Source organism: Athene noctua, chromosome 2, assembly GCF_965140245.1.
Source record: "Athene noctua chromosome 2, bAthNoc1.hap1.1, whole genome shotgun sequence".
In the NCBI taxonomy this organism is placed as follows: Eukaryota; Metazoa; Chordata; class Aves; order Strigiformes; family Strigidae; genus Athene; species Athene noctua.
The window spans coordinates 155,033,977-155,047,442 of record NC_134038.1 but is presented as its reverse complement, the minus strand read 5'-3'; positions in this window follow the sequence as shown (position 1 = coordinate 155,047,442).

Genomic DNA, 13,466 nt, shown 5'->3' with positions numbered 1-13,466 from the left:
CAGCACTGCTTTGTTTATCAGTACATGGATACTAATTGTTTCCCCTTGGATTTTTGCCATGTCATTAAAAAAAATACAGTGAATAAACAAAGCTGTAAGTCGTGTGTAATCATCCCCATCCTACTGGAGTTATTAACAGCACCCACTCACTGACTTTATAACAGAGAGATCTATCTTTCCTTTAAATTCTCACCTGGAAAAGTGGCCATAAAAAAAACCAGGATCAGATAGACTCTATTCTGAAAGAATTCTTGTTGAAAACTTTCAGTATTTACCACAGCATGATTCTTTCTAAATTGTCCTCCTTTGAAGTACTCACTGAACATTCAAAACTGATAAGCTGGTAATCTTGCCTCCAGATATTGCAGTATAGATGTATGTATTACTATAACACAGATATTTGATTGAAACATTTATTTTTTTAAATGTCTAAAATATATGAATTCTCATTCCTGCCTTAAAAAAAAAAAAAAAAGTTTAAAATATAAAGCAATAATTTGTTCACATGTTGCTGCTCTTTCCCTTTATCAACTTGTTGGCAAGGCAAGTCTTGATTTTTCCAAGTGCAGTTCACACTCACCACAGGGCATGAAGCACTGAGTGAAATAATGGGTGTAGCCTCCCTGAATCTTCCAGTGAACAAGTCAGGGGTAAAGCTAGCCTGCACTCTCTCCAGAACATGTTAAAGACAGTTCTTCACATACTGAATTAATTTCCTCAGTTCTGGTTCTTGGGAATTTGTCACACACTGGACAGTATTGACATATGACTGTGTGCATTGGCACATGTACAAACTATGTATTTAATACATTCAGTATTTAAAAATATCTGAAACTCCAGATAGCCTCTATCAATTACTTGAAGTAGGTTAAATTTATACAGAGAATGTCTGGTTTCTCTTTAAAGAGTAGAGTCTCTACTTTTGTCCCTAAAATGCGCAAAGCTATCCATAAAAGCATCTTATCTGCTTGGTTTTAGCAAATGGACAAGGCGTCTTTACATCTTTAGTTAAAGCTGACTCACTCTTTTATTCATCTTTGATGGCAAAACTCAACAGATAATTCTAATTACTCTCTGATACAAAGACGGTGTTTTGAATCACATCTTCAGTTTCACACAAAGGTCTAAGGTATGCCACATTTCAGCACCAGCTTTACATAAGGCAAATGCATCCTTGGAGTGTGTTTAACAGTTTTATGGTGATCTTCAGCATAGGCATGGGAGGATAAATCACTGGCTAACAACTCCAATCGTTTTCATTCTAAATTTCACTCATTTCTTTACAAAAAGTATCAGACAGATGTTGTGTTTGTATCTTGTTAAGTAAATAAAAGACATAGGTGGTGAGATGCAGGATTTTTCATTCGGATCAGTTTGCAGACACTATCCGCAGGGCTTTGCTGATGTTGTGAATAAGTTGCCTGGGTAGCAAAATATCGTCCCCAGGCTCCCAGGCTGTGAGCAAATATTCCACCTCAGGCCCACTCCTAACAAGTATAGACAGATTAGAAGAGAGATTTATGGATCATTTAAGGGAGAGAAAAGTGGTGTTTGCAGGGGACATTTCTGAAATGAACTTAAATTTTTGGGTGACTTCATATTTTCTAGGCAAACTACTGCTTGACCACATGAGACAGGCAGCTGAACTGCTTTGTGATGCCTTTGTGTGAAGTGAGGCACCGCATGGGGTTTTGTGAAGTGATCTGCAATGGATTTAAGATGGCTTTGAAGAGACTGTCTGAATTTGCTTGGAGGGAAGGAAATTGCCACCTGTTTTTCTTTTCTCACCTTTTCACCATTGAAATGTCAAGTCTAGTTTTCCTAGGTTTAGACAGAGACTGTGAGGAACGCTGACAAATGAGAAAAGTATAAATAAAAGGTTGTAGCCATCTGTAGCTGTAACAATAAATAGCATTGCCTGTAAACTTAATACTTCGTCCATGTCTTCTGCCTGAGGAGACTGAAAAAGCATTTACGTCAATGCACTATTCCTCATTATTCAGCAAGTACAGAAAAATGTCATCCCTTTCAGCAGGAGGAAAATGGGTCTAGTCTTAGTTCAAAGTAGTTTAAAAGCTTAGCATGGCTGTTTAGGAATGAAATTTGAGTGGAGGTCTGGTAGAAAGATGTTCTTCATCTCTTGCAGAACTGCTAGTTTAACCCTGTAACAGATATCTGTGCAATAGTGCACCTACCTTAGCTGTTTCAGTTTGAGCTTCCTGTGAAAACAAGACCTTGCAAATAGCATTGGATAAAGCACTAGAGAATTAGTTGGGACCACAGATCTGTGCCAGGGAAGGAGGGACAGCAAACTTCTTAACCAGAGTATATTATGCCGAGTTCTGTTCCAATAAGATGTCTCTGAGATAGGGGCAGCTGTGACCTGACTGAGCTAGGATGGGGAGATGAGGAATTGTGCCTATACCATTTGATGTGTAACATATATGGGTAGAAGCAGGGAAAGGAGATAGTCTCCCTTTCCCTCTAAAGGGAGGGAATTATTACTGTGGCTGAAGGACACATGGCAGAGGAAAGGCTATACTAGGCACAGTCCTCTTGGCTGAGTAGCCATGGTTTGGAAGGTCCCTCAACTTTTTCTCCACTTTCACTGCGCCATGAGGAGAAGGGCAAAACCAGAAAAAAAGGGCTTGCTGCCATATGTCTGAGTGCTAAAACACCATCTCTCATCAAAATCCTAATAAAGCACTTAACTGCCTGCTCTTGACTTTTACATCTTTCTCCTTTACTTGGGTGTGGGTAGATTGGCAGCTGTACAGAAGCACTTCCAGTACTTCAGCTTCCCCTGTGTTCTCTGGGGTTGAGCAAAGTTCATTAGGGCCAGTGAAAAACCACACACTTTCTCATGATTTTTCACCTTGTCCAGTTATGTGCATCTCTTGCACTCTCGTTTTGCAAGGCTAAATCAGGAAAGCAGTGAAATTAGTGCATAAATAGCTCAAAAGCTTGTAAATAATGCAATACTGCATATTGGCAGAGGAAGCAAAGGGAAGTGCTATCAAAAAAAGGTGGCAAGACTTTTAAAGTGCTTCTCCAAGGGGTCAAAATTATGTCGTGCTCATTTTACTGTGTTCTTCTTGAACTGACAGAGTGTCTGTGCTGTGGCCCCTATCTTAAAATCAGTGAGATTTAAGCAAGTTGTTCTGTGAGCAGTGGGACTAAGCAATGTTGGTTTCCTGTGAATTGTCCTTCACCTCCAGTCTTTTATCTCCCCCCTCATGCTTTTTTATTCCAGTTTGAATATGTCAGCTCTCCACCATGTGCTGTTGATGCAGCAGCTGTTGATGCCAGCCATGTAAAACAGGGCCAGGGCTAATGTGAAGCTACCCATGGATGAGTACCCATGTTCGACTGCCAGTTGGTTGTCAGCAGTTGCATATGTAAGAGCAGCTACATCCTAGTTGCTTTGCCCTCATGAGGGAAAATAATTTGGCTTGTTGCGTGCTAGTCAGCTTTAAGCTTCCACAAAGTGTATACAGTTATATTTCAGATGTCTACCCTCCCGTCAATTTTGGTAGAAATTTGGTTTCAAGATTATTGGGTGAGGGAAAGTGACAAATAAGAAACTGAAGAGAAAATCACAACCTCAAAAGTTTTTCTTCCTTGGGAATTCAGGTTTGAAACAGTTAATGGCAGTATAGTGTATTTGTCTGCTCTTCTTAAACCTGTAAGGTTGATATTTTCAAGATACTCTTTCTCAATCAGGAAGGCTGAGTATTTTTTATGGTAATGCAAATTCTCATATAACTGTAGCTGAGGCTTCAAAAAATCATTGTTATATTGTGAAATTAATTAAAAAAAAAAAAAAAAAAAGTTTCCAGAACAGGTTCTCCTATTTTGGTTCTCTTGCTGATTTGGTGTCTTGTCCATCAAAGTCCAGTATAAATAGCTAATTCTAACCAGGGCTCCCAAAAGTTATGGAGTGGCACCAGCCGTCCTAAGAATGTGAAAAAGGAACAGCTGGTGACTGTTTTTATACACCATTTTCCTTTAAATATTAGAGGGTGATTTGCAATGTAACATTATTATTTATACTTCAGTAATACCAAGAGGTCTTAGCTGAAAGTGGAGCCTGAAGGTACTATTTTTTGTATCTACGTGTTATAGGAGATAATCCTGTCCCTAGTTCCCCTCTATCCCTTTCCACCAAAATATCATAGCTAATTAGGCAAAGAGTGGAAGAGGAAAGACAGGCGCCACAGAATGAGATGACTTGCGCCTGGCTCCAGAGCAGATCCGTGTTGTCTGTGCTGAGAATAGAGCTCAGCCTCCTGCCTCCCCATCAGAATCTTTTCCCTGGACTCCCCTACTGCGTCACAAGGTCCCAAATAAAATGTTATATTTTTAATATGGTGTTACAAAACTCAGAGTTTTGAGGGAACATTATAAATACTTAATAAATATAGAAAACTGTGCAAAACACTTGAAATACACTGTGTCTTGGGATACAGCTGGGAAGTATTCATTTGCTTTTATGCAAGGTTGTTAAAATATTTATTGGGACAAGGGAAAAAAAGGGGGGAAAAGTAATCTGGTTTCAAGGATTCTGCTTCATCACGTGCTTTTCAGACACTCATGAATTTTCATGCTGCTGTGACCTCTCATGAGAATTATATTCCCATTAACTATATTTGTGTCTACATTATCTTTAGCATAGATACATGAACACTCCATGCATTTACCATGCACAGGCCTGTCTCGTCTCTTGGCCTTGTCAAAGTGATGCAGTATTTTTCCTCGACAGATCCTTTTCTTTAATATACTTTTCTCTCTTGTAGGACTTTTCATTGTTTGTTACTGACTTGGATCACAAATGGTCTTTATATCCCCGTTCTTCTGAACTGAATAGCTAAACGCAGGTTCCCGTGGATATGAAAGGGGTTATGAGTCATACAAACAAAAATATGTTACCTTTTCCTTGTGTGGGTTGTAATCCATTAGAAACATTCGTATTCCACATGGTTTAACCTTGTCCTTTTTTCCCATTATAACTGACAAACCACAACTAATTAAAGTGCAATTTTGGACCCAGCTCACCAGAATGTTAGACCTGTGTGTCACAATGCATTCGTGTAATTCCGAGTGCAAAGATATGCCACTTTACATCATCACCTCTCAATATTACTGTACTGTGATAATGGATTGAATAACTGGGATTGCAGGGCAATATTTTGGGGGTTAGGGTACTACAGATGAATCACAGAATCACAGAATCATCTAGGTTGGACAGGACCCTGGAGATCATCTAGTCCAACCGTTCTCCTAGCTCAGTTCCCACCTACAGCATATCCTTAAACTCCAAATCGACCCTACTCTTGAACACCTCCAGGGATGGGGACTCCACCACCTCCCTGGGCAGCCCATTCCAACGCCCAACAACCCCTTCTGGAAAGAAATGCTTCCTAATATCTAGTTTAAACCTCCCCTGGCACAACTTGAGGCCATTCCCTCTTGTCCTGTTGCTTTCTACTAGGCTAAAGAGGCTAAAACCCAGCTCTCTGCAACTTCCTTTCAGGTAGCTGTAGAGGGTGATGAGGTCTCCCCTCAGCCTCCTCTTCTCCAGACTAAACCCCCCCCAGTTCCCTCAGCCGCTCCCCATCAGACCTGTGCTCCAGACCCTGCACCAGCTCCGTTGCCCTTCTCTGGACACGCTCGAGTCATTCAATGCCCTTTCTGTAGTGAGGGGCCCAAAACTGAACACAGGAATCGAGGTGCGGCCTCACCAGTGCAGAGTACAGGGGTCAGATCCCTTTCCTGTCCCTGCTGGCCACGCTATTGCTGACACAAGCCAGGATGCCATTGGCCTTCTTGGCCACCTGGGCACACTGCTGGCTCCTGTTCAACCGGCTGTCAATCAACCCCCCCAGGTCCCTCTCTGACTGGCAGCTCTCCAGCCACTCCTCCCCAAGCCTGTAGTGCTGCTGGGGGTTGTTGTGGCCCAAGGGCAGCCCCCGGCATTTGGCCTTATGGAAACTCCTCCAGTTGGCCTCAGCCCATGGCTCCAGCCTGTCCAGGTCTCTCTGCAGAGCCTCCCTACCCTCGAGCACATCAACACTCCCACCCAACTGGGTGTCATCTGCAAACTGACTGAGGGTGCACTCGATCTCCTCGTCTAGATCATCAATAAAGATGTTAAACAGGAGTGGCCCCAACACCGAGCCCTGGGGGACACCACTCACGACCGGCCGCCAACTGGATTTAACTCCGTTCACCACAACTCTCTGGGCCCGGCCATCCAGACAGTTTTTTACCCAGCAAAGTGTGTGATTGTCCAAACCTCGAGCAGCCAGTTTCGCCAGGAGAATGCTGTGGGAAACGGTGTCAAAAGCCTTGCTAAAGTCAAGGTAAACTACATCCACAGCCTTTCCCTCATTCAATAAGAGGGTCACTCTGTCATAGAAGGAGATCAGGTTTGTCAAGCAGGACCTGCCTTTCATAAACCCATGCTGGCTGGGCCTGAGCATCTGGTTGTCCCTCATGTGTTGCATGATGGTGTTTAGGATGAGCTGCTCCATCAGCTTCCTGGTCACTGAAGTCAAGCTGACAGGCCTGTAATTTCCCAGATCATTCTTCTGACCCTTCTTATAGGTGGGTGTCACATTGGCCAGTTTCCAATCTGTCAGGACCTCCCCTGTCAGCCAGGACTGCTGGTAAATGATGGAAAGCAGGCTGGCGAGCACCCCAGCCAGCTCCTCCAGCACCCTCGGGTGTATCCCGTCTGGTCCCATAGACCTGTGTGCGTCTATGTGATGCAGCAGGTCACTGACTGTCTCCTCCTGGATTGTGGGGGGGTCGTTCTCCCAGTCTCTGTCTTCTGGCTGAGGAGGCTGGATTCCCTCAGTACAACTAGTCTTGTTATTAAGACTGAGGCAAAGAAGGCATTAAGCACCTCAGCCTTTTCCTCATCACTTGTTATCAAATTTTCTCCTGCATCTAGCAGGGGATGGAGACTCTCCTTGGACTTTATTTTGCTGCTCCCATACTTACAGAAACATTTCTTGTTGTCCTTGATTGGTGAAGCCAGATTAATTTCCAGCTGGGCTTTAGACCTCCTGATTTCCACCCTGCACAGCCTCACAGCATCTTTGTAATCATTGTGAGTGGCTAGCCCCTTCTTCCAAAGTCTGTAAACTCTCCTTTTCTCCCCGAGTTGCAGCCAAAGCTCCCTGTTTAGCCAGGTTGGTCTTCTCTGTCGCTGGCTTCTCTTAGAGCACCTGGGGACCGCCTGCTCCTGAGACATTAACCCTTCCTTCTTAAAGAGTGCCCAGCCTTCCTGGGCCCCTGTACCCTTCAGGAGAGTCTCCCAGGGGATCCTTCCAAGCAGGTGCCTAAACAAGACAAAGTCAGCCCTTCTGAAGTCCAGGATGTCCGTCCTGCTTAGCTCTCTCCTGACCTCTCTAAGAATAGAGAACTCGATTAATTCATGATCGCTGTGCCCTAGTCGACCTCCAATCTCCACATCACCCACCAGCCCTTCTCTGTTCACAAAGAGGAGATCCAGCAGGGCACCTTCTCTAGCCAGTTCACTCACCAGTTGTGTCAGGAAGTTGTCTCCCACACATTCTAGGAATCTCCAGGACTGGTCTCGTTCTGCCGTGTTGTATTTCCAGCAGACGTCTGGGAAGTTAAAGTCGCCCACAAGAACAAGGGCAAGCGATCATGAGATTTCAACTAAGTGCCTATAAAATATATTGTCCATCTCTCTGTCCTGGTTAGGTGGCCTATAGTAGACCCCTACTACAAATGAAGGTAAGTTACATGCTCTGAATCCTCCTCCCTGTTGGGTACCAAGCAACAGATTACCTCCTGTTGCAGGGACTTCATATTTCTGTATTTCTGGCTCTTTTCAGCTCTCATGAGGGTACAGTAAGAGCAGGCTGGTTCCATAGTCCATCTTCCCAGGTGGCTTGACCCACCTGACATGATTGCTGAGGAGTCCCACTGAGGTCTGTGTCCAAGAGATCCCTGCCCGTGTAGGCTTACCCCACGAAGTCTCCTTGGGAGAGTGGTGGTGAAATGCTGAATCGTCATGCACCTGAGTTCCCTCCATGTCACGCCTGCTTCTTACACAGAGATTGAGAAGGCCACCAGGAACTGCGCCATGCTCAGCACTGCAAAAGCATGAGGAAGCAACAAGTTCTGTCCTGGGAAAGAAAGGGGAAAGGGTTATTGCAAGCAGGCAGAAAGCAACAGTCATAATGCCCTATTTTCTGTCTGAATTTTAACTGCGGTGGGATATTCAAGAGTGAGGAGGAAAATTGTTACTTTATCCATCCTTCTTAAGAATCATAAGCATTATTAGTTAGGCTGGACCTTGTGCAAAAGACAGTTTTCCAGTGTTCTTAATGAAGGCACAGAAGATGGGATGTTTCTAATGATGATGCTAAACTCCACATTTTGTATATTTTGGGAGGTTTCTCAGATCGGAACTGCAGTTTTCCAATTTTTGCTTTTCCCACCAACCATAGGACTGGGCACTGTTTGTGTGACAGTCCTTATTTCAAAAGATAAGCCTTAAGTGAGAATTAATTTAAGAAAGATCTAGAGCTGTATTACACAAAAGACTGACCAGTACCTCAGTGAGTCCCTCCCTTTTGCATGTATGAACACAGCAGACTGTGGCCACGTTTCCCAAAAATGCAGCAGAAGTTGGGCCATTTGAGTCCTGTTCAACCCACTCCTGGAAACAGAAAAGCTTTCCTTGTTCCAGCCTTTTCATTCAGTGCAGAAGGAATTGAATTTACTCATCAAGCCCAGCTGCTAAACATGAGAAGAACATACATTGTTCATCAAGTTACCTGAAGAGATACCCAGAAAATCAGTGATGCCTCTCTTGCCTTGTCAGGAGCAGCTGCCTTGCTCTGGCAGCACTCAGAAGTTGGATGTGTTCATCAGTACTGATCTGTGTTAGATTAAATTACCTTGAGGTAAAAAACAGTGTCAGACTGGTACTGTTATTTCTGGTTTATTGACCTGTGTTTCCCATTCATCTTTATTTTTCTGGTAGTATTCCATTTCTACAGCAAGAATACATGATTAGTAAGTATAAACTGCCTGCTTCCAAACACTATGAGTTGTGTCATTTAAAAATGTATCTGTACAAACACTGTCTCACACTGTTTGCAGCTAAATTCTCTGTTGCCTGAGCCATTAGTGGTGATGAAAATCAGTGTCTCCCCCTAAGCCAAGGTTCCTTTTCACTTTACATGAGGCATGAAATAAGCTGATATGCAGTAAGTAGAGGTATTCACAGCAGGGAGAATGTTCAAAACTTTTAAGCAAGGAAGGGAGTGCATATTTAAAGCTATACTGTCAACCAGGGAATCTGGCTTCTTACAAATCCACAAGGAGCTTATGTGTGTATGTAGGTATCTAAATACCTACGGTACTTCCAAGAAACTCATCCACCATCAAATATTGTAATAATAATGGTAAATATTGAGGCACACAAAGACAGGCAGTTTGGAGTTTGTTTTTATTCCTGTGATTTGCTGTGTGCCCTCACTGAGTCTCTTTGTGACTCAGTCTTCTCGCTTCTAATATTAATTTAAGATAATAACATAAAATAAAGTTTATGTACCTTATCTGTTTTTCTCCAGCTCTAGGCTTTGATCCGGTCACCTATTAATGAAGTTCCTATGTTCCTTACATCATTGTCTGAGGTTTTGCTGAATGTTGATGAGCTTTGAGATACCTGAATGAAAGGCATTATTAGTATATAAAATGTCTCCTTTGAGAAGTGTCTTAACGATGAACATGCCATTCTGTGAGAATGACTGAGAATGCCTAGAAGGCAAGCGTCATAAGCCTATATGTATTAGTTTAGCACAGGTAAAGCACAAATCTGGAGTGTCAGGGTATGTCAGGTGGTCACAATTTCTACTCATTTGATACCAGTGAGCCTCTCCTAAAATAATACATTAACAGTTTCTAAAACAAGTCATTGAGAATTACCCCACATCATCAAAACACTGCCATTTATAATACACCTATTATCAATGTCCTTTTGCATTGCAGCTTTTAATTATCTGAATTTGACACTGATTAAGTATATTCATGAGTTAGAAACTGAAATAAGGCAATATGCTAGACAAAGATAACACAAATTACTTTGGTGAAACTATGGTGCTTTTTTTTTTTTTTTTTTTTTTCCCCTCAATATGCCCTTTAAACAAAAAGTTAATTGTGGAAAGAAGTACATAATTATGTTCATTATCATTATTCTTGGTTAGGTAATGAGTTGCCAAAGTCTGTTTTTTGCTTTGAGTATCTGCTGGTCTGTTGACTGGGGCTGAGGAAGCTTTGGATCCTGATCTTTTATCTTGATCCTGTGAACTTGTTCAGTGCTGTTGTTGTGTAAATAACTCTAATATCACTGTTCTGGCAAAATGTTGTCTTGGTTCCACTCAGGTGTTAGGACTTGGTTTCTACTGGGAGTTATTCTCTTCAATACATATAGCATACATCTAAGGAGTAGCATGGATATAAATTCTTTGATTTTTACTTTTTTTAAATTTATTTTTGAGGGTGGCGGGTAATGCCAAATTGTATTGTTCACATATAGTTTGGCATTTATTTTTTGTTGTTTGAATAATGCCTGCCATTTTTATTATTTTGCTGATGGCTTTTGATTTCTTACTGAGGAGATCTGAAAAATTTGCTTTGGAGTTCTAACAGCAGCTGATGTTAGGTACGATCACCTTAATTCAGATTAATTCCTTCATCTTTTGCCCTTTTTATTTCAAGCCATAGACCATGAGATAGAAACATGGTTTGAAGAGAACTGTCTTATTTTTAGTCTTCTGTAAAGGTCAGATTTTTGTTTTTATTTTTGTATTAAATGCATTTGGTTTCTTTTTTTAAAGGGGGTCATATTAACTGCTGTCTTATTTACAATATAGATATTTTTGAAAATATGAAATCATCCCTGTTAGTTCTGCCAGCAGCAGCAGTGTCAGGATGCCTGTCACACATGTCTGTATTTCAGGCTCTGTGTCAGCAAGAGCTATGATGTGACAAAGTTTATGACACGTGATGGGACAAAGTTTAATGTACCCAAAGCAACCATCAGCTCCAGAGTGTTTGGAATATCCCAGCGCCGTGGGGTATTCAGATTCATCTGAAAAGGATACGCACACTTTTTTTTATAGACTAAGGACAGATGACGTTATAGCGCTGGGCTTCGAGACTTCAAACCTAATTTACCTCTTCAAGGACTATTAGCAAGCTGGAAAACCACTGTGTATGAATGACTTTCACATACAAATGACAAGCTAACATTTTTATTATCGAAACCGCATTATGAAACTGCTACTTTTATGCTGATTTCTTCAATATTCTAGATTAGATTTCTGGACATTAGCAAGACAGCTCTCATAAGACTTTGTTAATAAACTGATTAAGCTTAAAGTAGCTGGGTTTTTTTCTTGTCAACGGGCAATTATAATGTCTTTCAGCTTATGTAAACCAGAGGCAAATAAATGTTTAGAGTTCAGTTCTTCCTCTGCTCTTGCTACTTTTTCTTCACTTGATATGATAATTTTGTACAGGTGATTTATTATTTTCAAAACAATGTGTTGTGGTATCAGAAGGGATGATCATATCTGGAGTACAACTTAATAAATCCACCATGAAAAAATGTGGAATTTATTTTAATAGTGAAAATGTGGCGAGAAACACATGAAACGAAATCTCTGAGCATGATCATCTAGAGAGAAAAATCCTTCAAGAGGATCAGTAGGATCTTTTGCTTTACAGATCTCCTTTAATTTAAGTACAGCCCCTGAAACAGAACAGGTGCTAGCAGAATCCCAGGTCTCAGACGAGGGGAAAAGGTGGAGAAAAAACAGGTGATTTCTAAGGCAGAAGGGAATTGTTGAGTTTAGGACAAGGTCAAAAGAAAGCGGGATTTCTTTTGAAAAGAGCCTGAACATCCATTTACAAAAGTGTACCAACATACCTGTTGTCAGTCATAGGCATATGTAGATGCTGTGTCTGACCTGGGTGTGCAACACATGGAGATGTGTATTTGACAACTTTCTGCCAAACGATCATTAGCCTGCAATTTCAGTCTGTGAAATTATGTGTTCTTACAGGTTAAAAGGCCATTACTGAGAAGCAAATCTTGTGATTCTTGTTTGTGCTTATTAGGAAATAGTAAGGAAGTTGAAAATGGTTTAGTAGAGGAATGGGATAGGTGAGATCACTGTCTGGTTAAAAAGTGGATTGAAGGGAAATTGGCTTCACTGTCTGTTGAAGCATTTCCAGAGGCAAGTAGGAAAGAGATGTCTTCAGAAGTCTGTATTCACTCTTCAGCTGCTTTCATTCTACATTAAGAGATGTGAGTATTACTGATTTAGTAATACCTTTTGAGTCATGTTACATTCTTATTTCGGAAACCAACTGCAGGGAGTAATACTAGGTAATTAGGATTGATACTTAGCTCTTCTAAGGATTTTGCATCTATAGACAGCAAATCCCTTTAACCGGTGTCATGCACATTTTACAGGTGGAAAAGGTCACACACAGAAATGTGGAATAACCTGTCGGAGGACTCCCAAAGCCACAAACTGAACACAGTTCCTGAATTCTTAAGAGAGTGTTAAGTCATTGGGATGCCAAGAACTGCAGAAATGGGTTGTATCACTGTTTAAAAAAACATGTGAAAGATGGGGAATAGCAGAAGACTCCTCCCACTGACTTTAGTGAAGCCACGATTTCCATGGGCATTGAACGTGATAGAAGAGGTACCTGTTACACCGTACAAGCTGCACATGTGAAAAATTGCTTAAACGCAACACTTCAGCTATGTTCCTCCAGGCAGTTGTAATCCTAAAGATCTATTATTTGAAAATAACTTTTATACTCAGGGCGAACATAATGATGACTGTAGGATTAACAAGATCCAGACAGGGTGTAACGAAAAAATAAGAAAAACAGAATTAGAGAGTTTTTGAAATTTTAAACAGCCTGGAAGATTTCAAACGAAAGTGAAATGATGCTAAATTTTTAGATAGCAACTTGCTAACTTGGTATTATAATGTGTTGCAGGTTTTGACAACCTGGGGTTTGACTAGTTTACATGACATTTTTTGGTCTATGCTTTTATTTTACATGGTTTCATTCACCAGATAGTCTAGCAAAATATAAATGTTTTGTGTCAAAGAGCCAGAAAATGTGTTTGAGCTTTCTGTCCATGTCTTTTCACTCAGCTCTTACAGAGCACAGTAAAATACATTTCAGGATAAATATTGACCAAGATCTACATTTACAAAGGTGTTTGTGTCAAACTGCGTTGCCTCAGAAATAATGAACTATTCTGGAAGTAAAACAGAATGGGGTAGCTGGACAAACCTTTCAATAAATGACAGAAATCAGAGTATAAGGGATATGTTTAGCAGGTTCTACTTTGTCCCGTTCATACAGTTTGAGGCCAGAATGATGGAACA